Source organism: Phocoena sinus, chromosome 14, assembly GCF_008692025.1.
Source record: "Phocoena sinus isolate mPhoSin1 chromosome 14, mPhoSin1.pri, whole genome shotgun sequence".
NCBI classification, from domain to species: domain Eukaryota; kingdom Metazoa; phylum Chordata; class Mammalia; order Artiodactyla; family Phocoenidae; genus Phocoena; species Phocoena sinus.
This window is the reverse complement of record NC_045776.1, coordinates 36564990-36591953: the sequence shown is the minus strand read 5'-3', so window position 1 is coordinate 36591953 and position 26964 is coordinate 36564990.

Here is a 26964-nt window from a genome sequence, read left to right as displayed (position 1 = left end):
CAGGACATGAGGATGTATAAACAAAAGCTTCAATTTTTAAGATTATTTTAGGCCAGGTGTAAGATATACACCTACTACTAATTCAAAGTAATATTAATAAGTTCCAAGGGTTACAAATAGGAAGATATAAAAATTCTGCGAAGGAAGAGTCATTTTCAAGTTCAGTAATAGGAAAGATTTCAAGAAAGAGGAACCTTTTAAATTTAGCCTTGAAAGATATGAGTGTCTGGTAGGTAAAGGTGCAGGAAAGTCCATGTAAGGAAAGGGCACAAGAATAATGTGGTGTAAATGGAAAAGCACAGAATAGGATGGGAGAGAAATAAAATAAACCCAGAGTAGGAAATGTGTAGGCAACAAGGTGAGGAAAAGGCAAATGACTGACATTTAGTAGATACCCAGTACATTTTTCTGAAGGGAATACAAAGTTAGTTTAAGGCTAGTTAAGAAAGCCTTGAATATCAGGCCAGGGTTTGGACTTTCCTGACAGGCACTAAGTAACTATTTCAGACTCTGGGGTCAGAAATAACAGGCTGAGTGCACACTGCAGTTTGAAAGCAGTTTCAGAATATCCCCTAAAGCAGAAAGACAGGGCCAATGATAAATCAGAAAGCAATTGTAATATTACAGGCAAAGGTAACGTTCAGAAACACAATGGCACCGTAGATCCTGGAGAGAAAAGAATGGAAGGTGAGAAAGATTCTTCTCACATTTAGCATATGACCTTCTTCATATATAGAGGCAAACACACACACACCTCATTTGTAGTCTCTTATCATCGGACAATACGTATTCACCCAAGAAGGCAAATATATTCTTCTCCAGGGGAAGAGGACCAATGCAGACCATTCACTTTTTTATTTTCCCATTAATTTTAATTACAGAAATGGAGTATATTATGCTACCTTGAAAATCACATATCATGAATACGCGCTGAGAGCCCTCTCAAACTGCATTTCAAACAATTCAATTTCTAAGGTCTTAAAAGAGATACCAAGAAAGTGACACAGTAGAGTTGACATCAATGCATTTTAATATTTTTCTTAAAGCTCTCCCCTCTAACAAATGATATTTTTGAATCCTTTAAATAAATTCTTTTGGGGTTTGTGTTGTAGGGGAAACCTTGGTTAGCTACAAGACAAGAGACTGAAAGCACCAGGCCTTACCGTCAGCTTTCCAATCTTCCCCAGTGTTTGCAAAAGTGTTGGGCGATTCTGAACCAATATTTTAGTGGGTTCCAGCTGTCGTCAGCTGAGAAATGTGTTGTTCACCTTCCCTTTACTGTTCCTGAACTCCTTGTCCTGCAGCACAGATTCCTCCAGCACAGACAAAAAATACAAAATGCATAAGTCTTGGTAATCATACAGAGGAAGGGCTTCATTTGCATACTCTTCATAATTCAATTTAATTTTTTTTTTGTCAAGAGCTCTGAATGCTTTGTGTTTGCTTTAATCAGAATGTTGACATTTACACTGAAGCCAATTTCTCTTTTTCTCCTCCGTGTTTTGTTTAACCACGACAAGTGACAGCAAACTGGAAAGAACAGACTTTTTAAATTGGCTCCTTGCCCAGAATGCATCATTTCTCTTGTAGCTTTTCCCCCCTTCCTATGCATCGCAAGAGGAAATGTGAAAACATACTCTGTGAACACAAGAGTGAGGTGTTAGTGCTTTTAGATAAAGATTTGTGTTGTATTTTAAAACTAGATTGCTGTACAGTTTCAAGCTATTAGCAGGAGCCTATTATGCCATGGATCTGGGTCCTTGGAGAGCTATGCTTAGTATATTTCAGTAATTCAAAGCAAATAGAAAATTGTATATGAAAATATTTAATGGTGAAGCATCAACTGCTGAAAACTGCAAGAAGCAATAAGCAAGCATGGCACCTGCTGTTAACTCTTTCCAACAATATTTTCTCTGATCATTCCCTGTCATGCCCCAAATGGTGGAGGGGATCACCAGTGTGGAAACAAACGTGCAGATATCAGGAATTCAGAAAAGCCTCAGCCCAGTAAACACCCTGCCCTCTTTAGCAAAATATGCTATTGTTGGGTTTCACGCTTGATGTCAAGCAGTTCTATGAGAATGTAGCTTATATTTGATTTATAATTTGTCCTTACATTTGACTCGATGGTTTAAAGCAAAAATAAGTTTGCAAATGGCTTTTATCAAACACAGAAGAAAAATATAGCATCAAAGACCCACCTGGTGAAAATAAAATGTGTTCCTTCATGGAATTTAATTCTTCATCAGCAAAGGGAAAGCAAATAGGAAAAGATTGTGTTTCAAATAAACCAGATGCTGAAATAATAGATTCCTCTGTTAGAACGTAATTTGAGGAATCACTGTACCTACCTCCACTCACCTTCAGGCAAGAATTCCTTCAATAAAACCTTAAAAATATGTTCTTCTTTCTGTACATCAGAAATCTGAAATAAGCACATAAATTTCAGAAATTATATGAAGGGAATCAGAAGAAAGATCTAATGAGAGAGTGATGCATTCTTCCTGATCTTTCTTTTGCTTCACTAATGTGGGATCCTACACCATGGTCATCAGAAAGTACTGTCTGGCAGAAAACCAGTCACCTTGTCAGTGATCTTTAAATTTTGGATCAGGATTTGTTACTGTGAGTTCATTTATAGTTGTTCATGAACTATATTTTGTTAACTATAAAAGCATAAAATTGAATAGAAAAATGATTTTTATCTTAGTAAGCTAAGCATTTTTGCATGCAACTATTTTTTTTCAATTATATATGTGTCTGTATGTGATTTAGAGCATGATGTAAAAAATATTTCATAGTGTTGGTCAGCAGAAAAAATTTTTCAAAAACATTAAAAATGTAAATGTACCCTATTATACGTGATCTGTTCACACGCTATTGTGTCTCAAAATTTACCATTGCAATTTGTTGAAAATGCAAGTAAATCCAAGAGAGGGGGTCTATTCCTGAAAACTAAACATGAGTTTACCAAATACTTATCTTGCTATCAGAAGCCCCTGGAAAAACATTATAGCCCTTGATTCTTTAGCAAAGAGATGAAGCAGTCTCAGGCATATACAAAAGAAGAACTATCTTTTTATTAAAGGAAAAAAATTAAAAAAAATAAAAAAAAAATGGAAGAATATTAACATGGAGGACAGACCAGAAAGGGAAGGTAACAGATAGTAAAAGAAAATCATCACAAATGTCACCAGTTGCATACAAGGAATCCATTAATATCTATGAAAGGGCTGTGATGATAGAAAGACTGGAAAAAGAGAAGTCACAGTCAATTTAGAAACCTAGGATTTTGAGAAATTATTTGGGGCTAAGAGAGGAGTGTATTAGTTTCCTAGGGCTGTCAAAACAAAGTACCACAAACTGGGTAGCTTAAAACAAGAGAAATTTATTCTTTCACAGTTTGGGAGAATAGAAGTAAAAAATCAAGGTGTCAGAAGGATTATGCTCTCTCTGAATTTGACAGTGAAGAATCTGTTCCATGCCTTTCTCTTAGTTTCTGGTATTCCTGGCATCCTTGGCTTATAGAGGCATCACTCTGATCTCTGCTTCCATTGTTACATGGCATTGTTCCTGTGTGTCCCTGTGTCTTTGTCTATTCTCTCTCTCTTTTTTTTTTTTTAATAAGGACACTAGTCTTATTGGATTAAGGCCCACCCTAATGGCTTTATTTTTGACAGCTGCAAAGACCCTAGTTCCAAAAAAGTCACCTTCAAAGGTACCAGGGATTAAGATATGAACATACCTTTTTGGGGGACAAAATTTAACCCATAACAGGGAGGTTGATTAAATTGTTTTCATACCAAAACATTTTCTGAGATGATAAGGAAGAGGAGGAGAAGCAGGAGGGGTTGAGTGAATTGTATATTTGCAGTGGAAATTATCTGTCAACACAAAAGCCATACCCAAGGCTGTGAAAAACAAAAAGTATTCTGGGAATTGAAGTCTAGGTAATGCAAACCCAAAACACGTAAGGCTGGATGTAATGCTTTTTTTTTTTTTTTTTTTTTTTTTTTTTTTTTTGTGGTATGCAGGCCTCTCACTGTTGTGGCCTCTCCCGTTGCGGAGCACAGGCTCCGGACGCACAGGCTCAGAGGCCATGGGTCACAGGCCCAGCCGATCCACGGCATGTGGGATCTTCCCGGACCAGGGCACAAACCCGTGTCCTCTGCATCGGCAGGCGGACTCTCAACCACTGCACCACCAGGGAGGCCCTGGATGTAATATTTTAAATACAATGCTTGAAATCATCTGACTACTTACAAGGAAGTGAACAGTTACAGGGATAAGATCTCAAAGAAGAGAAAAACTCAGAGAGGTGAAACTGACATTTGATACTACTTTTCTGCTCAGCATATCTGCCAATTCTAGAAGAGGAGTTGGAAGGCTGAGAGGGTTAAAAATTGAAATTGTTTTATGATAGTTGCACAGAGCTAAAGAAAATTAAAATTCAAAGCCTACCATTGGCAGCACTAGTAACTTACATGGGCCAAGTCTTTCAGTTGGGTTCCCAAGATACAACCTAGGAATAAGAAGCACATACCATATCATTTGTGGGTATTATATCTCTTGATGTCTGGTTATATTCAGGTAATATAGGATCATTCAACTACCACCTGCCAGAAGCAAATATAACACTCCATGGAAAAAGAAAATAGAATCCGTGGTTTCAATTATTTTAAAATTTTATAGACATAATATACAACACTAAATGGAAAAACACCATGTATGAAAGAGTACAAAAAAATGTGACTAAAAAAAAGGGGAAAATATACAATAGAAGAAAAACAATAAATGTTCAATACAATGGAGTTATGACACATAAACTTTATAAAATATAAACATAGTATGTTCAAAGAAATAAAAGAAAAGGTGAAGAATTTAGGTAGAAAATAAGAAACCATAAAAAGAAACAAATATTTTAGTTAAAAGAAATAAAAACAAAATTAAGTACTCAATAGATAGAAGATAGATTAAAGAAGTAGAAAATATAAGAAGAAAATACTCAGAGGCACAGCAGTATGAAATATTTTCATAAAAAGGTAAAAAAATTAAAAACATAGACAACATAGAAAAAATCTACCAAAAGTAAAATTTGGGACCCAGAGAAGAAAGGATAGAAAATTAAAAAACAAAAACAAGTTGGAAGAGATAATTGTTCAGAATGTTCCAAATTGATGAAAAAAAAATCATCCCACATATTCTAAAAGTGCAACAAGCACTAAGCTGTAATAAGTAAACAAAATCTTACTTAGATACATTATAGTAAAGTGACTTAAAGCCCAGCATAATAAAGAATCTCAAAAGCAGCAAGTGTGGCAGAAAGAATAGATTTCCCTCAAAAGAGCAACAATAAACAATAAGACTAGAAGAACAATGGAAGCCAGGAAGCAAAATGGAGTGTGTCATCAAAGAATTAAAAACAAAAGTGCAAATTAGAGTTAAACCAAAACATCCTTCAATAATGCATTATATCTGAATGGAATAATCCTGTATGAGACGAAGATTTCCTAATTGGACTAGAAGGAACCTCACTGAAGTTTGCTGTTTTACAAAATACACATTTGCAATGTTATTAAAAGTAAAACTGAAAAAATTATAGCATGCAAATATTAAGAACAGAAATGTTACAACTATAGTTACTTGTAGACAAAGTAATTTTTAGCATTACCAGAGATGGCTGGAGGAGTAATACTCATATCAAATAAAATAGACTTTAAAATAAAGAATGTTACAAGAGACAAGGAAGGACACTACATACTGATCAAGGGCTCAATCCAAGAAGAAGATATAACAATTATAAATATATATGCAACCAACATAGGGGTACCTCAATACATAAGGCAACTGTAAACAGCTATAAAAGAGAAAATCAACTGTAACACATTAATAGTTGGGGACTTTAACACCTCACTTACACCAATGGACAGATCATCCAAAATGATATTAATAAGGAAATGGAAGCTTTAAATGACACAACAGACCAGATAGATTTAATTGATATTTATAGGATATTCCATTCAAAAACAGCAGATTACACTTTCTTCTCAAGGGCACATGGGACATTCTCCAGGATAGATCACATCTTGGGTCACAAATCAAGCAACAGCAAATTTAAGAAAATTGAACTCATATCAAGCATCTTTTCTGATCACAACACTACGAGATTAGAAATGAATTACAGGGGAGAAAAAGATAAAAAACAAAACACATGGAGGCTAAACAATATGTTACTAGGGCTTCCCTGGTGGCACAGTGGTTGAGAGTCCACCCGCCGATGCAGGGGACACAGGTTCGTGTCCCGGTCCGGGAATATACCACATGCCATGGAGCAGCTGGGCCCATGAGCCATGGCCGCTGAACCTGTGTGTCTGGAAGCCTGTGCTCTGCAATGGGAGAGGCCACAACAGTGAGAGGCCCGCATACAGCAAAAAAAAAAAAAAAGCAATACATTACTAAATAACCAAGAGATCACTGAAGTAATCAAAAAATACCTAGAGACAAATGACAATGAAAACACGACTATCCAAAACCTATGGGATGCAGCAAAAGCAGTTCTATGAGGGAAGTTTATAGCTATACAAGCCTACATCAAGAAACAAGAAAAATCTCAAATAAGCAATCTAACCTTTCATCTAAAGGAACTAGAGAATGAAGAACAAACAAAACCCAAAGTTAGCAGAAGGAAATAAATCATAAAGATCAGAGCAGAAATAAATGAAATAGAAACAAAGAAAACAATAACAAAGATCAATAAAACTAAAAGCCGGTTCTTTGAGAAGATAAACAACATGGATAAACCATTAGCTGGACTCATCAAGAAAAAGAGGGAGAGGACTCAAATCAATAAAATTAGAAATGAAAAAGGAGAAGTTACAACAGACACTTCAAAAATACAAAGCATCCTAAGAGACTGCTACAAGCAACTCTATGTCAATAAAATGGACAAACTGAAAGAAATGGACAAATTTTTACAAAGGTATATGCTTCCAAGACTGAATCAGGAAGAAATAGGAAATGTGAAAAGACAAATCACAAGTAATGAAGTTGAAACTGTGATTAAAAGCCTTCCAACAAACAAAAGTCCAGGATCAGATGGCTCCACAAGTGAATTCTGTGAAACATTTAGAGAACAATTCACACCCAGCCTTCTCAAACTCTTCCAAAAAATTTCAGAGGAAGGAACACTCCCAAACTCATTCTATGAGGCCCCCATAACCCTGATAGCAAAACCAGACAAAGATACGACAAAAAAAAAAAAAAAAAAAAATTACAGAGCAATATAAGTGATGAATATAGATGCAAAAATCCTCAACAAAATACTAGCAAACAAAATCCAACAACAGATTAAAAGGATCACACACCATGATCAGGTGGGATTTATCCCAGGGATGCAAGGATACTTCCGTATATGCAAATCAATCAATGTGATACACCATATTAACAAATTGAAGAATAAAAACCATATGATAATCTTAATAGATACAGAAAAAGGTTTTGACAAAATTCAACACCAATTTACGATAAAAACACTCCAGAAAATGGGCATAGACAGAAACTACCTCAACATAATAAAGGCCATATATGAAAAACACCACAGTAAACATAATTTCAATGGTTGAAAAACTGAAAGCATTTCCTCTAAGATCAGGAACAAGCCAAGGATATCCACTTTCACTACTATTATTCAACATAGTTTTGGAAGTCCTAGCGATGGCAATCAGAGAGGAAAAAGAAATAAAAGAATACAAATTGGAAAAGAAGAAGTAAAACTGTCACTGTTTGCAGATGACATGATACTATACATAGAGAATTCTAAAGATGCCACCAGAAAACTACTAGAGCTAATCAATGAATTTGGTAAAGTTGCAGGTTACAAAATTAATGCACAGAAATCTCTTGCATTGCTATACACTAATGATGAAAGAACTGAAAGAGAAATTAAGAAAACACTCCCATTTACCATTGCAAAAAAAAAAAAATACGTAGGAATAAACCTGCCTAGGGAGACAAAAGAGCTCTATGCAGAAAACTATGACACTGATGAAAGAAATTAAAGATGATACCAACAGATGGAGAGATATACCATGTTCTTGGATTGGAAGAATCAGTATTGTGAAAATGACTATTCTACCCAAAGCAATATACTGATTCAATGCAATCCCTATCAAATTACAAATGGCAGTTTTTTCTGAACTAGAACATATACTCTTAAAATTTGTATGGAGACACAAAAGACCCCGTATAGTGAACACAGTTTTGAGGGAATAAAACGGATCTAGAGGAATCAGACTCCCTGACTTCAGACTATACTACAAAGCTACAGTAATCAAGACAATATGGTACTGCCACAGAAACAGAAATTTTGATCAATGGATCAAGATAGAAATCCCAGAGATAAGCCCATGCACCTATGGTCAACTAATCTATGACAAAGGAGGCAAGGATATACAATGGAGAAAAGACAGTCTCTTCAATAAGTGGTGCTGGGAAGCTGGACAGCTATATGTAAAAGAATGAAATTAAAACACTCCCTAACACCATACAAAAAGTAAACTCAAAATGGTTTAGAGACCTAAATGTAAGACCTGACACTATAAAACTCTTAGAGGAAAAGATAGGAGGAACACTCTTTGACATAAATCACAGCAAGATCTTTTATGATCCACCTCCTAGAGTAATGGAAATAAAAACAAAAATAAGCCAATGGGACCTAATGAAACTTAAAAGCTTTTGCACAGCAAAGGAAACCATAAACAAGACCAAAAGACAACCCTCAGAATGGGAGAAAATATTTGCAAATGAAGCAACTGACAAAGGATTAATCTCCAAAATTTACAAGCAGCTCATGCAGCTCAATAACCAAAAAACAAACAACCCAATCCAAAAATGGGCAGAAGACCTAAATAGACGTTTCTCCAAAGAAGATATACCGATTGCCAACAAACACATGAAAGAATGCTTGACATCATTAATCATTAGAGAAATGCAAATCAAAACTACAATGAGATATCATCTCACACCAGTCAGAATGGCCATCATCAAAAAATCTAGAAACAATAAATGCTGGAGAGGGCGTGGAGAAAAGGGAACTTCCTTGCACTGTTGGTGGGAATGTAAATTGATACAGCCACTATGGAGAACAGTCTGGAGGTTCCTTAAAAAACTAAAAATAGAACTACCATATGACCCAGCAATCCTATTTCTGGGCATATATACCCTGAGAAAACCATAATTCAAAAAGAGTCATGTACCAAAATGTTCGTTGAAGCTCTATTTACAATAGTCAGGACTTGGAAGCAACCTAAGTGTCCATCATTGGATGAATGGATAAAGAAGATATGGTACATATATATAATGGAATATTAATCAGCCATAAAAAGAAATGAAATTGAGTCATTTGTTGAGACGTGGATGGATCTAGTGACTCTCATACAGAGTGAGGTAGGCCAGAAAAAGAAAAACAAATATTGTATATTAAAGCATGTATGTGGAACCTAGAAAAATGGTACAGATGAACAAGTTTTCAGGGCAGAAGTTGAGACACAAATGTAGAGAACAAACATATGGACAACAATGTGGGAAAACTACAGGGGTGTGTGGGGATGGTGGTGTGCTGAATCGGGCGATTGAGTTTGACATGTATACACTGATGTGTATAAAATTTATGACTAATAAGAAACTGCTGTATTAAAAAAAAAAGATAAGTAGGAGTGCCTGGTGTTTCAGCTGAAGGTTACTTCCTTCTACCAACTCCATCAGGATGGAAATTCAACTGTGAAAGAGAAAGCTATGAAAACCATTCACTTCCCTGCTCAAGAAAACTAACGTGATTTAAAGCAGAATGGAGAATCCCAATCCCATGGTCATTGTTGAAAACAAAGTTAGTCTCAGTGTCAAAGGAATGGAGAAGACCAATGTCTTTGTATGTATCCTGAAGTTATGATACTGGTTGGGACAAGTCACACAATGGTAAGTTAACTGGAATTTTACCATGGAGTTCTAAGGAAAGAAATAACCATAGATGGCTTTGAAAAACTCCATTATAGCTCTGACAGTCTGGAAAGCTGTATTCCCATGCAAACCTGCAAAGCGCTCAGAGAAAGCTTAAGAAGGACTTCACTATTGATATGGTGGTAAAAATGCTGGGGAAGAGGAAGCATTCTATAATAATATGAGTTGATCTGTCTTTTAGTGGGCTTCTGGTGTTGAATTATGATTCTCACATCTTTTGTTTTCCCCCTTAAGTGAGACAGAAAGGCTAGAAGTGCCTGGGATTGTGTAATTTCCCTTCATTCATTCCATGTAAGGTTTGATGAAGTATTATATCTTGTTGTGTAGGCCTTTGCTGTGGAGAATTATCTGGGCTTAATTCTAAAATGGTTATTTTTCTTGAGTATATTTCAAAATGTTTTTTCCCTTCCCCTAGCAAAACAGGTGGATCTTTATCTCTAATCTTCACCCTGAGAAACTGATGGGGTTCCTGGAGGTAAAACCCATAAAAGTATGGGGGCTTCCCAATAGACTGGATCCCTAGGAGCTTTTAACTCTCAAGCTAGTCCACACTTAACCTCCAGGAATTTGCTGAAGTTGACATTTAAATATAGCCACCATTACTGGCAGCTTCTTCATCAGCAAAGGTGATCTCTATCTTTTCATTTGCCTGTCTCTCCACTCTCCACTGTTTGTCTCTTTCTCCTATGACCTCAATTCTCTGATTAATCTTTAAAAAGTCATTATTTTTCAGTTTTTTCAGCTTTTTAAAAAAATAAAATTTTTTATTTAGTTTTGGCTATGTTAGGTCTTCATTGCTACAGGTGGGCTTTCTCTAGTTGTGGCGAGTGGGGTTACTCTTTGTTGTGGTACACAGGCTTCTCATTGCAGTGGATTCTCTTGTTGCAGAGCACGGGCTCTAGGCACATGGGCTTCAGTAGTTGTGGTATACAGGCTCAGTAGTTGTAGCTCATGGGCTCCAGAGCACAGGCTCAGTAGTTGTGGCACACCGGCTTCATTGCTCCGTGGCATGTGGGATATTCCCAGACCAGGGCTCAAATGCATGTCCCCTGCATTGGTAGGTGGACTCCAAACCACTACACCACCAGGGAAGTCCTCTCAGTTTTTTTTCTTGTTGTGAGTGTTGAAGTGATGACTTGTAAGTTTTTTACATGTTAAACTGGAAACTGGAAGCCTGTATAGCTTTTTTTTTTTTTTTTTTTTTCCAATTGATATATACTTTATTTTTTAACACTATTATTATTATTTTTTTTAACATCTTTATTGGGGTATAATTGCTTTACAATGGTGTGTTAGTTTCTGCTTTATAACAAAGTGAATCAGCTATACATATACATATGTTCCCATATGTCTTCCCTCTTGCGTCTCCCTCCCTCCCACTCTCCCCATCCCACCCTTCCAGGCTGTCACAAAGCACCGAGCTAATATGCCTGTGCCTTGCGGCTGCTTCCCCCCAGCTATCTACCTTACTACGTTTGTTAGTGTGTATATGTCCATGACTCTCTCTCGCCCTGTCAAAACTCACCCCTCCCCCTCCCCATACCCTCAAGTCCGTTCTCCAGTAGGTCTGCGTCTTTATTCCTATCTTACCCCTAAGTTCTTCATGACCTTTTTTTCCCTTAAATTCCATATATATGTGTTAGCATACGGTATTTGTCTTTTTCTTTCTGACTTACTTCACTCTGTATGACAGACTCTAGGTCCATCCATCTCATTACAAATAGCTCAATTTCATTTCTTTTTAAGGCTGAGTAATATTCCATTGTGTATATGTGCCACATCTTCTTTATCCATTCATCCGATGATGGGCGCTTAGGTTGTTTCCATGTCCTGGCTATTGTAAATAGAGCTGCAATGAACATTTTGGTACATGACTCTTTTTGAATTTTGGTTTTCTCAGGGTATATGCCAAGTAGTGGGATTGCTGGGTCATATGGTAATTCTATTTGTAGTTTTTTAAGGAACCTCCATACTGTTCTCCACAGTGGCTGAACCAATTCACATTCCCACCAGCAGTGCAAGAGTGTCCCCTTTTCTCCACACCCTCTCCAGCATTTATTGTTTCTAGATTTTTTGATGATGGCCATTCTGACTGGTGTGAGATGATATCTCATTGTAGTTTTGATTTGCATTTCTCTAATGATTAATGATGTTGAGCATTCCTTCATGTGTTTGTTGGCATTCTGTATATCTTCTTTGGAGAAATGTCTATTTAGGTCTTCTGCCCATTTTTGGATGGGGTTGTTTGTTTTTTTGTTATTGAGCTGCATGAGCTGCTTGTAAATTTTGGAGATTAATCCTTTGTCAGTTGCTTCATTTGCAAATGTTTTCTCCCATTCTGAGGGTTGTCTTTTGGTCTTGGTTATGGTTTCCTTTGCTGTGCAAAAGCTTTGAAGTTTCATTAGGTCCCATTTGTTTATTTTTGTTTTTATTTCCATTACTCTAGGAGGTGGGTCAGAAAGGATCTTGCTGTGATTTATGTCATAGAGTGTTCTTCCTATGTTTTCTTCTAAGAGTTTGATAGTTTCTGGCCTTACATTTAGGTCTTTAATCCATTTTGAGCTTATTTTTGTGTGTGGTGTTAGGGAGTGATCTAATCTCATACTTTTACATGTACCTGTCCAGTTTTCCCAGCACCATTTATTGAAGAGGCTGTCCTTTCTCCACTGTACATTCCTGCCTCCTTTATCAAAGATAAGGTGTCCATATGTGCGTGGGTTTATCTCTGGGCTTTCTATCCTGTTCCACTGATCTATCTTTCTGTTTTTGTGCCAGTACCATACTGTCTTGATTACTGTTGCTTTGTAATATAGTCTGAAGTCAGGGAGCCTTATTCCTCCAGCTCCTTTTTTCGTTCTCAAGATTGCTTTGGCTATTCGGGGTCTTTTGTGTTTCCATACAAATTCCGAAATTTTTTGTTCTAGTTCTGTGAAAAATGCCAGTGGTAGTTTGATAGGGATTGCATTGAATCTGTAGATTGCTTTGGGTAGTAGAGTCATTTTCACAATGTTGATTCTTCCCATCCAAGAACATGGTATATCTCTCCATCTATTTGTATCATCTTTAATTTCTTTCATCAGTGTCTTATAATTTTCTGCATACAGGTCTTTCGTATACTTAGGTAGGTTTATTCCTAGATATTTTATTCTTTTTGTTGCAATGGTAAATGGGAGTGTTTTCTTGATTTCACTTTCAGATTTTTCATCATTAGTATATAGGAATGCCAGAGATTTCTGTGCATTAATTTTGTATCCTGCTACTTTACCAAATTCATTTATTAGCTCTAGTAGTTTTCTGGTATCATCTTTAGGATTCTCTATGTATAGTATCATGTCATCTGCAAACAGTGACAGCTTTACTTCTTCTTTTCCGATTTGGATTCCTTTTATTTCCATTTCTTCTCTGATTGCTGTGGCTAAAACTTCCAAAACTATGTTGAATAAGAGTGGTGAGAGTGGGCAACCTTGTCTTGTTCCTGATCTTAGTGGAAATGCTTTCAGTTTTTCACCATTGAGGATGATGTTTGCTGTGGGCTTGTCATATATGGCTTTTATTATGTTTAGGAAAGTTCCCTCTATGCCTACTTTCTGGAGGGTTTTTATCATAAATGGGTGTTGAATTTTGTCGAAAGCTTTCTCTGCATCTATTGAGATGATCATATGGTTTTTCTCCTTCAATTTGTTAATATGGTTTATCACATTGATAGATTTGCGTATATTGAAGAATCCTTGCATTCCTGGAATAAACCCCACTTGATCATGGTGTATGATCCTTTTAATGTGCTGTTGGATTCTGTTTGCTAGTATTTTGTTGAGGATTTTTGCATCTATGTTCATCAGTGATATTGGCCTGTAGTTTTCTTTCTTTGTGACATCCTTGTCTGGTTTTGGTATCAAGGTGATGGTGGCTTCGTAGAAGGAATTTGGGAGTGTTCCTCCCTCTGCTATATTTTGGAAGAGTTTGAGAAGGATAGGTGTTAGCTCTTCTCTAAACGTTTGATAGAATTCACCTGTGAAGCCATCTGGTCCTGGGCTTTTGTTTGTTGGAAGGTTTTTAATCACAGTTTCAATTTCAGTGCTTGTGATTGGTCTGTTCATATTTTCTATTTCTTCCTGATTCAGTCTTGGCAGGTTGTGCATTTCTAAGAATTTGTCCATTTCTTCCAGATTGTCCATTTTATTGGCATAGAGTTGCTTGTAGTAATCTCTCATGATTTTTTTTATTTCTGCAGTGTCAGTTGTTACTTCTCCTTTTTCATTTCTAATTCTATTGATTTGAGTCTTCTCCCTTTTTTTCTTGATGAGTCTGGCTAGTGGTTTATCTATTTTGTTTATCTTCTCAAAGAACCAGCTTTTAGTTTTATTGATCTTTGCTATTGTTTCCTTCATTTCTTTTTCATTTATTTCTGATCTGATTTTTATGATTTCTTTCCTTCTGCTAGCTTTGGGGTTTTTTTGTTCTTCTTTCTCTAATTGCTTGAGGTGCAAGGTTAGGTTGTTTATTCGAGATGTTTCCTGCTTCTTAAGGTGGGCTTGTATTGCTATAAACGTCCCCCTTAGAACTGCTTTTGCTGCATCCCATAGGTTTTGGGTCGTTGTGTCTCCATTGTCATTTGTTTCTAGGTATTTTTTGATTTCCCCTTTGATTTCTTCAGTGATCACTTCATTATTAAGTAGTGTATTGTTTAGCCTCCATGTGTTTGTATTTTTTAAAGATCTTTTCCTGTAATTGATATCTAGTCTCATGGCGTTGTGGTCGGAAAAGATACTTGATACAATTTCAGTTTTCTTAAATTTACCAAGGCTTGATTTGTGACCCAAGATATGGTCTATCCTGGAGAATGTTCCATGAGCACTTGAGAAAAATGTGTATTCTGTTGTTTTTGGATGGAGTGTCCTTTAAATATCAATTAAGTCCATCTTGTTTAATGTATCATTTAAAGCTTGTGTTTCCTTATTTATTTTCATTTTGGATGATCTGTCCATGGGTGAAAGTGGGGTGTTAAAGTCCCCTACTATGAATGTGTTACTGTTGATCTCCCCTTTTATGGTTGTTAGTATTTGCCTTATGTATTGAGGTGCTCCTATGTTGGGTGCATAAATATTTACAATTGTTATATCTTCTTCTTGGATCGATCCCTTGATCATTATGTAGTGTCCTTCTTTGTCCCTTTTAATAGTCCTTATTTTAAAGTCTATTTTGTCTGATATGAGAATTGCTACTCCAGCTTTCTTTTGGTTTCCATTTGCATGGAATATCTTTTTCCATCCCCTTACTTTCAGTCTGTATGTGTCTCTAGTTCTGAAGTGGGTCTCTTGTAGACAGCATATATAAGGGTCTTGTTTTTGTATCCATTCAGCCAATCTGTGTCTTTTGGTGGGAGCATTTAGTCCATTTACATTTAAGGTAATTATCGATATGTATGTTCCTATTTCCATTTTATATATTGTTTTGGGTTCGCTACTATAGGTCATTTCCTTCTCTTGTGTTTCGTGTCTAGAGAAGTTCCTTTAGCATTTGTTGTAAAGCTGGTTTGGTGGTGCTGAACTCTCTCAGCTTTTGCTTGTCTGTAAAGGTTTTAATTTCTCCATCAAATGTGAATGAGATCCTTGCTGGGTAGAGTAGTCCTGGTTGCAGGCTATTCTCCTTCATCACTTTCAGTATGTCCTGCCACTGCCTTCTGGCTTGTAGGGTTTCTGCTGAGAGATCAGCTGTTAACCTTATGGGGATTCCCTTGTGTGTTATTTGTTGTTTTTCCCTTGCTGCTTTTAATATGCTTTCTTTGTATTTAATTTTTGACAGTTTGATTAATATGTGTCTTGGCGTGTTTCTCCTTGTATTTATCCTGTATGGGACCCTCTGTGCTTCCTGGACTTGATTAACTATTTCCTTTCCCATATTAGGGAAGTTTTCAACTATAATCTCTTCAAATATTTTCTCAGTCCCTTTCTTTCTTTCTTCTTCTTCTGGAACCCCTATAATTCGAATGTTGGTGCGTTTCATGTTGTCCCAGAGGTCTCTGAGACTGTCCTCAGTTCTTTTCATTCTTTTTTCTTTATTCTGCTCTGCAGTAGTTATTTCCACTACTTTATCTTCCAGGTCACTTATCCGTTCTTCTGCCTCAGTTATTCTGCTATTGATCCTATCTAGAGTGATTTTAATTTCATTTATTGCATTGTTCATCGTTGCTTGTTTCATCTTTAGTTCTTGTAGGTCCTTGTTAACTGTTTCTTGCATTTTGTCCATTCTACTTCCAAGATTTCGGATCATCCTTACTATCATTATTCTGAATTCTTTTTCAGGTAGATTGCCTATTTCCTCTTCATTTGTTAGGTCTGGTGGGTTTTTATCTTGCTCCTTCATCTGCTGTGTGTTTTTCTGTCTTCTCATTTTGCTTATCTTACTGTGTTTGGGGTCTCCTTTTTGCAGGCTGCACTTTCGTAGTTCCCGTTGTTTTTGATGTCTGTCTCCAGTGGCTAAGGTTGTTTCAGTGGGTTGTGTAGGCTTCCTGGTGGAGGGGACTAGTGCCTGTGTTGTGCTGGATGAGGCTGGATCTTGTCTCTCTAGTGGGCAGGTTCACGTCTGGTGGTGTGTTTTGGGGTGTCTGTGGCCTTATTATGATTTTAGGCAGCCTCTCTGCTAATGGGTGGGGTTGTGTTCCTGTTTTGCTAGTTGTTTGGCATAGGTTGTCCAGCACTGTGGCTTGCTGGTCGTTGAGTGAAGCTGGGTGCTGGTGTTAAGATGGAGGTCTCTGGGATATTTCCACCGTTTAATATTATGTGGAGCTGGGAGGTCTCTTGTTGACCAGTGTCCTGAAGTTGGCTCTCCTACCTCAGAGGCAGAGCCCTGACTCCTGGCTGGAGCACCAAGAGCCTTTCACCCACACAGCTCAGAATAAAAGGGAGAAAAAGTAGGGAGAATTAGTAGAAGTATGAGTAAAGAAAGAAGGAAAGGAGGAAAGGAAGGAAGGAAGAAAGAAGCAAAGAAGGAAAGAAAGGAGGGAGGGAGGGAGGGAGGAAGGAAGGAAGGAGGGAAAGAAGGAAAAAAGACAGAAAGAAAGATGATACAGTAAAAATAAAATAAAGTATAATATAGTTATTGAATTAAAAAATATTTAGAAAAAAAAAAAGGGACGGATAGAACCTTAGGACAAATGTTGGAAGCAAAGCTATACAGAGAAAATCTTACACAGAAGCATACACATACACCTTCACAAAAAGAGGTAAAGGGGGAAAAATCATAAATCCTGCTCCCTGAGACCACCTCCTCAATTTGGGGTGATTCGTTGTCTAAAGGAGGGAAGGAAGGAAGGAAAGAAAGAAGGAACGAAGGTAAAGTATAATAAAGTTATCACAATTAAACTTAATTATTAAGAAAAAGAATTTTTAAAAAAAAGTCATGGACGGATAGAGCCCTAGGACAAATGGTGGAAGCAAGAGTATACAGACAGGATCTCACACAGAAGCATACACGTACACATTCACAAAAAGAGGAAAAGGGAAAAAAATCATAGATCTTGCTCCTAAATTCCACCTCTTCAATTTGGGATCATTCCTTGTCTATTCAGGTATTCCACAGATGCAGGGTATATCAAGTTGATTGTGGAGCTTTAATCCGCTGCTTCTGTGGCTGCTGGGAGAGATTTCCCTTTCTCTTCTTTGTTCTCACAGCTCACAGGAGCTCAGCTTTGGATTTGGCCCTGCCTCTGCGTGTAGGTCGCTGGAGGGCGTCTGTTTTTTCGCTCAGACAGGACGGGGTTAAAGGAGCCGCTGATTCGGGGCCTCCGGCTCACTCAGGCCGGGGGTTGGGGGATGGGGGTAGGAGGGGCACTACGTGCGGGGCGGGCCTGCAGCTGCAGAGGCAGCATGACGTTGCGGCAGAGGCCGGCGTGATGTTGCACCAGCCTGAGACCCGCCGTGCGTACTCCCGGGGAAGTTGTCCCTGGATCCCGGGAACCTGGCAGTGGCGGGCTGCACAGGCTCCGCGGAAGAGGGGTGTGGAGAGTGACCTGTGCTCGCACACAGGCCCTTGGTGGCGGCAGCAGCAGCCTTAGCGTCTCCCGCCCGTCTCTGGGGTCCGCGGTTTTAGCCGCGGCTCGCGCCCGTCTCTGGGGTTTGCGCTTTCAGCCGCGGCTCGCGCCCGTCTCGGGGGCTCGCGCCCTCAGCCGCGGCTCGCGCCCGTCTCTGGGGTTCGCGCTTTTAGCCGCGGCTCGCGCCCTTCTCTGGAGATCCTTTAAGCAGCGCTCTTAAACCCCTCTCCTCGCGCACCAGGAAACAAAGAGGGAAGAAAAAGTCTCTCGCCTCTTCGGCAGGTGCAGGCTTTTCCCCGAACTCCCTCCCGGCTAGTCGTGGTGCACTAACCCCTTCAGGCTATGTTCAAGCCGCCAACCCCAGTCCTCTCCCTGAGCTCCGTCCAAAACCAAAACCCGAGCCTCAGCTCGCAGCCCCGCCCGCCCCGGCGGGTGAGCAGACAAGCCACTCGGGCTGGTGAGTGCCGGTCAGCACCGATCGTCTGTGCAGGAATCTCCCCGCTTTGCCCTCCGCACCCGTCGCTGTGCACTACTCCGCGGTCCCGAAACTCCCCCCTCCGCCTCCCGCAGTCTCTGCCCGCGGAGGGGCTTCCTAGTGTGTGGAAACTTTTCCTCCTTCACAGCTCCCTCCCACTGGTGCAGGTGCCGTCCTTATTCTTTTGTCTCTGTTTTTTCTTTTGCCCTACCCAGTTACGTGGGGAGTTTCTTGCCTTTTGGGAGGTCTGAGGTCTTCTGCCAGCCTTCAGTAGGAGTTCTGTAGGAGTTGTTCCACGTGTGGATGTATTTCTGGTGTATCCGTGGGGAGGAAGGCGATCTCCGCGTCTTACTCTTCCGCCATCTTCCAACACTATTCGCCTGTATAGCTTTTTAATGAATGTTGTAGATATTATATTTTAATATATTATACGATATATTATAATATTTTACATATTACATTGTATTAATATATAACATCAGACTTTACTGATGTCATTTTATAAATTTGACTGAAGTATATAAAACTTAACTCCCTTTATGTTCCTTTATACACGTCCATTTATAATTGTCTTAAATATGTCCTCTAAATGCATTTAGAACCACATTGGACAGTGTTATAATATTTACTTTAACTGTTAAACAAAATTTAGAAAACTCAAGAGGAGTAGGAAAGCCTATTGTATTTACTCATAATTTTGCTTACAATATTCTTTTTCTGTTCTGATATTCTAAGTTTTCCTCTTTTATTATTTCCTCTCCTTTTGAGAAGTTCCTTTAGCTACTATTTTAGAAAAGGTCTTCTTGGGATCAGCTGTCTTAATTTTCACTTATCTGAGAGCGTTTTGAATTTTTCTTAATTCCTGGAAGATATTTCAATGGATATAGGATATAGGGTTTACAAAACTTTTCTTTTGGGGCTTAAAAAATGTTACATTACTTCCTTTTGATCTCTATGATTTCTTATGAGAAATCCACTTTCATATGTATTACCTTTCTCCTATGGGTAACATGTCATGTAACTCTGGATAATTTTATGATTCTTTAAAAATATTTCTTTAAATTTCAGAAGTTTACTCTTGGTGTATCTTGTGTCTTATGTCCTTGGGATTATCGCCTGAGATTCACTGAGCTTTTTAATCTGTAAGTTTATGTGTCTTGCCAAGTTTATGAAAATACCAGATATTATTTCTCCAAATGCTTTTTCAGCTATGCCCTATTTCTTCTCCACTTCCAGAACTCTGATTAAACGAATGTTAAAACCTTTGTTGTAATCTCACAGGCCTTGGAATCTCTGTTCATTTCTCTTCCAGTCTATTTTATATCTGTCTTCTTATTAAGTAATTTTATTGTTCTACCCTCCCATTTAATTACTTCCCCTCTCTCCTATATTCCACTATTAAGTTCATCCATTGAGTTTATTCTGGTTTGTATTTTTCAGTTCTAAAATTTCCACTTGCTTCTTCATTCTATCTCCTGTTTATCTGCTGAAAATTTCTATTTCTTTATTGAGATTTCTACTTTCATTTGTTTCTAGTGTGTTTGTAATTGCTTATTGAATATTTAAAAATAATGGCTACTTTAAAATCTTTATCATTCTTTTTTATTTTTCTAAAATTATTATTTTATATTGGAGTAGAGTTGATTTACAATGTTGTTTTAGTTTCAGGAGCACAGAAAAGTGACTCAGTTATGCATATACATATATCTACTCTTATTAAAATTCTTTTCCCATTTAGGTTATTACAGAATATTGAATAGAGTTCTCTGTGCTATACAGTAGGCCCTTGTTGATTTTCTATTTTATATATAGTGGTGTGTATATGTTAATTCTGAACTCTTAATTTATCCATCCTCCCTGCTCTGATCTTTCCCCTTTGGCAACCATACATTTGTTTTCTATGTCTGTGAGTCTGTTTTGGCTTTGTAAAAAGTTTACTTGTATCATTTTTTATATTCCACATATAAGTGACATCATATGACATTTGACTTTCTCTAATTTACTTCACTTAATATGATAATCTCTAGATCTTTCTATGTTGCTGCAAATGGCATTATTTCATTCATTTTTATTGCTGAGTAATATCCCATTGTATATATGTACCACATCTGGTTGCTTCCATGTCTTGGCTATTGTAAACAGTGCTGTAATGAACATTGTGTCTTTGGCCCATTTTTTAACTGGGTTGTTTATATTCTTATTGTTGCATTTTTAGTGTTCTTTATATATTTTGAATAACAGTCCTTTGTAAGGTGTATCTTCTGCAAATATTTTCTCCCAGTCTGTGGCTTGTCTTTGAATTCTCTTGATATTGTATTTTGACACCACTGGAGTGGGGAAGGCTGGTGCTGCCTTGTTCCTCCCAGATGGAGATTAAATCGATTCCCCATTCATCCTACATTGAAAACTGAGAGAGAGGGCTCCTTATTACTGACTGCTAGGCAGGTTGGGATTTCCAGTCCCCATGTGGTCTCCACTGATAATGCATGTAGAGGTGGGTGTGGCCTTGGTATTGCTCAGTAATGGTGAATGGCTGAACTTCCTGCCAAGTCTCCTTTGACGTCATCTCCTCATAGAAGGAAAGGGACACATTATTCATGCTGAGTGGAGGTGAATTCCAACCTTCTCATGTGGTCTTCACTGACATTTTTGGCAAGGGTGCCATTACCAGCCAGTGAGGATGAAAACCCAATCTTCTTACTTGATCTCCTCTGACACCACCCCAATAGGAGCTTTGGCTTGCTTCATTACAGTGTCATGAGATTGGAAATGCAGATTTCTCTCTCAGCCTTTGCTGACCTGGGTAGGGGTTCAGCAACAGTTTTTTCTATGGTGCTTGGCTGGAGTAGAGGAGTTACCATCTAAAAGTTTGGTAGGTGTCCCTTTTCTTTGTCTTTTGGATAGAGAGAGCATGCTTTTGTTAGGAATTTTGTTTTGTTTCATTTGTACTTGTCTGTGTTTCTGATTTATTAGCTTCTTTTCAGTTCCAAGTCTGGACGTACGAGGCAAAAATAGAAAACCCAAGGGACTCATTATTTTATTGTTACTCAAGTTCTGAGGTCCTTAGTTAATCTGTGTTATTCTCTCCACATTTCAGAACCATCTTATGTTCACTGTACTTAAAAGACCCAAATTTATTAGTAATACTTAGCAGGAAAAAGATGCAAAAATCTGCCTACTCCATCTACTCAATCTTTTGAAAGTAGATATTCTCCTAGTCCTTTTTGTTTGTTTCCTCAAATAAACAAAACTTGTACCTATCTCAAGGATTTCTACTTGATCATTCCTCTGCGTGAAACTCTCTTTTCTATATCTTTATAGAGATGGCCAGCTTAAATATTACTTTCCTAGATTACCATACCAGCCAAGCAATCTAATTTTCTCTTCTACAATGTCGTTCTCTACCACATTACATTGTTTATTTTTTTTCATAGTGATTGACCTGATTCTTTCTTGTTAGATTTCTTTTCTTTTCTTTTCTTTTTTTTTTTTTTTTTTTTAATTCTGTGCCTATTTCTTGTCACTGGAATATAACATTCAGGGAAGCAGAAACCTGGTCTACCTCAGTAACTACCATTTCTACATATTTCTAGAAGAGTCCTTAGCCCCAGAGCAAGCATTCAAAAAAAAGTGTTGTATTTGAATAATAATACAATGTTTTGATCTTACATTTTCCTGGTTTAGCCCTCATTACCCAGAATAAGAAATATATGTCATCATATTGATAATAGGAGCTCCTCTTTGCCTTCTCTGATAATCAAATCGACTGGCAAGCAGGAGCAAATATCTGAGTAACAGCTTAATGCTTTGTGCTTACATCCTGAGGATAATTAATCTCTCCTCGGCCAACTGTGACCCTCGCTGGTGAGTCAGCCTGTGCCCAACATGATGACAGAATTGGCCCCAAAATGAGGCCACTAAACTGAGGCTCTATAGTGACTCCTGATATTCTAATGAACCTTAGGTTGTGCCAAATATGAAAACCAAGGCAGAATTTAGGGACCAATTGATTCCTAGAGAGCATTTTCCTATTTGTCCCTCTAGCCAGTGTGAATGATTCCCCAGAAGTGATAATACAGCAACTTTCAGATTTCCTTGCTTTTTTTTCTTTTTCTTTTCTTTTCTTTCATATTTCTTCATGGTCTGGGTTCAATAATAGAAACTTAATGTCTCAGTTTTAGACTTTTCTCACCCTTCAAAGTACAAATACTTCAGGGAAGAGGAACAGCTGGTCAGTCATTTTGATCTTAATATAATGAGTTTATTAGAGCCAGTCTGGAGAGGGAATTCTGATGCAGTGCCTACTACCCCCTGAACATGCCTATCTTTTGAAACTTGCAGTACTGGAAAATTTCCCCAAAGGAGAATTTCTCATACATACAGCAATGCAATGACTCTAACACATGCTGATGAAAGACATAGCATGGAAAATGAGTAACTGGATCTCAAAAGAAACTGCAACTATGGAAAATTAAGTTATTTGGGGGGAGGTATAGGAACCCCAAATTTTAATCTCATTGAACTTCACATAATAAATGGTCAATATGTCCAATGAAAAGGCTGCTTAAAATCTTATCATTTTAGAGAGCAGAATCATATTGTTTCAATATGATATTAAAAGCTATAAACAAAATAAAATTGGACAATGTAGTTGAGAATGACACAATAAGAGAAGAAATTAAATTGCTTAGACTGGAATGGCCAACCAAAATTGTGACATTTGAATTGAGATTCAAGGGCCTTCCCACCAAGATGGGGGAAAGAGAGTTATAGGGAGAGAAAATAGCAAATAGAAATCTTTAATGTAGAAACCAGTTTAGTTTAGTTTAAGGCATAAAAGAAAGACAAAATTATTTAGTGTAGGACTTTTAGAGTTTGTATGACCTTTTAAACTATACTTTCCAAAAATAATAAGTACAAAATGAATATTTGGAGGGATAACAGAAAAGAAATAACTTAGGGGAGGAGCTTCAAGATGGCGGAAGAGTAAGACGCGAATATCACCTTCCTCGCCACAAATACATCAGAAATAAATCTACATGTGGAACAACTCCGACAGAACACCTACTGAACACTGGCAGAAGGACCTCGGACCTTCTAAAAGGCAAGAAACTCTCCCACGTACCTGGGTAGGGCAAAAGAAAAAAGAAAAAGCAGGGACAAAAGAATAGGGACAGGACCTGCACCAGTGGGAGGGAGCTGTGAAGGAGGAAAGGTTTCCACACACTAGGAAGCCCCTTCGTGGGTGGAGACTGTAGGTGGTGGATGGAGGAAGGTCAAAGCCACGGAGGAGAGTGCAGCAAACAGGGGTGCAGAGGGCAAAGTGGAGAGATTCCCACATGGAGGATTGGTGCCCACCCAGCATCACCAGCCCAAGAGGGCTTCTCTGCTCACCCGCCAGGACTGGTGGGGGCTGGGAGCTGACGCTCGGGATTTGGTGGATCCCAGGGAGAAGACTGGGGTTGGCTGTGTGTACACAGCCTGAAGGGGGGTAAGTGTGCATCAGCTAGCTGGGAGGGAGTCTGGAAGAATGTCTGGAGCAGCCGAGAGAGACAAGAGACTTTTTCTTGCCTCTTTCTTTCCTTTTGAGGAGAGGGGATGAGACCACCGCTTAAAAGAGCTCAGGAGATAGGCACAAGGCACGGCTGTCACCGTAGACTGCAGAGACTGGGCATGAGATGCTGAGGATGCTGCTGGCAGCCACCAAGACGGCTGTGTGCAAGCACAGGTCACTATCCACACCTTCCCTCCTGGGAGCCTGTTGCAGCCCGCTCACCGGCCAGGGTCCCGACTGATCCAGGAACAACTTTCCCCGAGATAATGCATGGCATGCCGCAGGCTAGTGCAATGTCATGGTGGCCTCTGCAGCCACAGTCTCACCCCACATCCGTACCCCTCCCTCCCCATGGCCTGAGTGATCCAGAGGCCCTGGATCAGCTGCTCCTTTGACCCCATCCTATCTGAGCGAAGAACAGACACTCGCAGGTGACCTACATGCAGAGGCAAGTCCAAATCCAAAGCTGAACCCCAGGAGCTGTGCGAACAAAGAGAAAGGGAAATTTCTCCCAATGGCCTCAGGAGCAGTGGATTAAATCTCCACAATCAACTTGATGTACCTGCATCTGTGGAATACCTGAATAGACAACAAATCATCCCAAATTGAGGAGATGGACTTTGGGAGCAATGATTGATATATATATATATATATATATATATATATATATATATATATATATATATATATATATATATATTATATATTTATATAATATATATATTTATATATATATAATATATATATAAATATATTTTTTACCCTTTTTCTCTTTCTGTGAATGTGTATGTGTATGCATCTGTGTGTGATTTTGTCTATATAGCTTTGCTTTTACCATTTGTCCTAGTGTTCTGTCTGTCTTTTTTTTTTATTACTTAAAAATTTTATTTTCTTAAAAAATATTTTTTTATTTTAATAACTTTTAAATTAAATTAAAATTTTCTTTCCTTCTTTCTTTCTTTCTTTCTTTCTTTCTTTCTTTCTTTCTTTCTTTCTTTCTTTCTTTCTTTCTCTCTTCTTTTTCTCTCTTTTATTCTGAGCCATGTGAAGGACAGGCTCTCAGTGCTCCAGGCAGGTGTCAGGGCTGTGCCACTGAGCTGGGAGAGCCAAGTTCAGGACACTGGTCCACAAGAGACCTCCCAGCTCCATCTAATATCAAATGGCAAAAATCTCCTAGAGCTCTCCATCTCAGTGCCAAAACCCAGGTTCACTCAACGACCAGCAAGCTACAGTGCAGGACACCCTATGCCAAACAACTAGCAAGACAGGAACACAACCCCATTAGCACAGAGGTTGCCTAAAATTATAAGGAGGCCACAGACACCTCAAAACACACCAGCATACATGGACCTGCCCATCAGAAATACAAGATTCAGGCTCATCCATCAGAACACAGGCACTAGTCCCTTCCACAAGGAAGCCCACACAATGCACAGAACCAAACATAGCCACTGGGGACAAACACCATAAACAATGGAAAATACCAACCTGCAGCCTGCGAAAAGGAGACCCCAAACACAATAAGTTAAGCAAAGTGAGAAGAAAGAGTAACACACAGCAGATGAAGGAGAAAGGCAAAAACTCACCAGACCTAACAAATGAAGAGGAAATAGGTAGTCTACCTAAAAAACAATTCATAATAATGATAGTAAAGATGATCCAAAATCTTGGAAAAAGAATGGAGAAACTACAAGAAATGTTTAGAAAGGACCTAGAAGAACTAAAGAGCAAAAAACCAAAGATGAACAACACAATAAATGAAATTAAAAATTCTCTAGAAGGGATCAATAACAGAATAACTGAGAAAGAAGAACGGATAAGTGACCTGGAAAAAAAAATATTGGAAATAAATACTGCAGAGCAGAGTAAAGAATAAACAATGAAAAGATTGAGGACAGTCTCAGAGACCTCTGGGACAACACTAAATGCACCAACGTTCAAATTATAAGGGTCCCAGAAGAAGAGAAAAAGAAAGGGACTGAGAAAATATTTGAAGAGATTATAGTTGAAAACTTCCCTATTATGGGAATGGAAATAGTCACTCAAGTCCAGGATGCACAAAGAGTCACATACAGTATAAATCCAAAGAGAAACATGCCAAGACACATATTAACCAAACGATCAAAAAAGAAATGCAAAGAACAAATATTAAAAGCAGCAAGGGAAAAACAACAAGTAACACATAAGGGAATCCCCATAAGCTTAAGAGCGGATCTTTCAGAAGAAAATCTGCAAGACAGAAGGGAGTGGCAGGACATATGTAGTGATGAAAGAGAAAAACCTACAACCAAATTACTCTACCCAGCAAGGATCTCATTCATATTTGATGGAGAAATTAAAAGCTTTACAGACAAGCAAAAGCTGACAAAATTCAGCACTACTAAACCAGCTTTACCGCAAATGCTAAAGGAACTTTTCTATGCAGGAAACACAACAGAAGGAAAAGACCTACAATAATAAACCCAAAACAATTAAGAAAATTGTAACAGGAACATACATATCAATAATTGAATTAAATGTAAATGGACTAAATGCACCAACCAAAAAACATAGACTGGCTGAATGGATATAAAAATAAGACCTGTATATATGCTATCTACAAGAGACCCACTTCAGACCTATGGACACATACAAACTGAAAGTGAGGGGGTGGAAAAATATATTCCATGCACATGTAAACAAAAAGACAGCTGGAGTAGCAATTCTCATGTCAGACAAAATGGACTTTAAAATAAAGACTATTACAAGAGACAAAGAAGGACACTACATAATGATCAAGGGGTCAATCCAAGAATAAGATATAAAAATTGTATATATTTATGCACCCAACACAGGAGCACCACAATACATAAGGCAAATACTAACAGCCATAAGAGGGGAAATCGACCATAA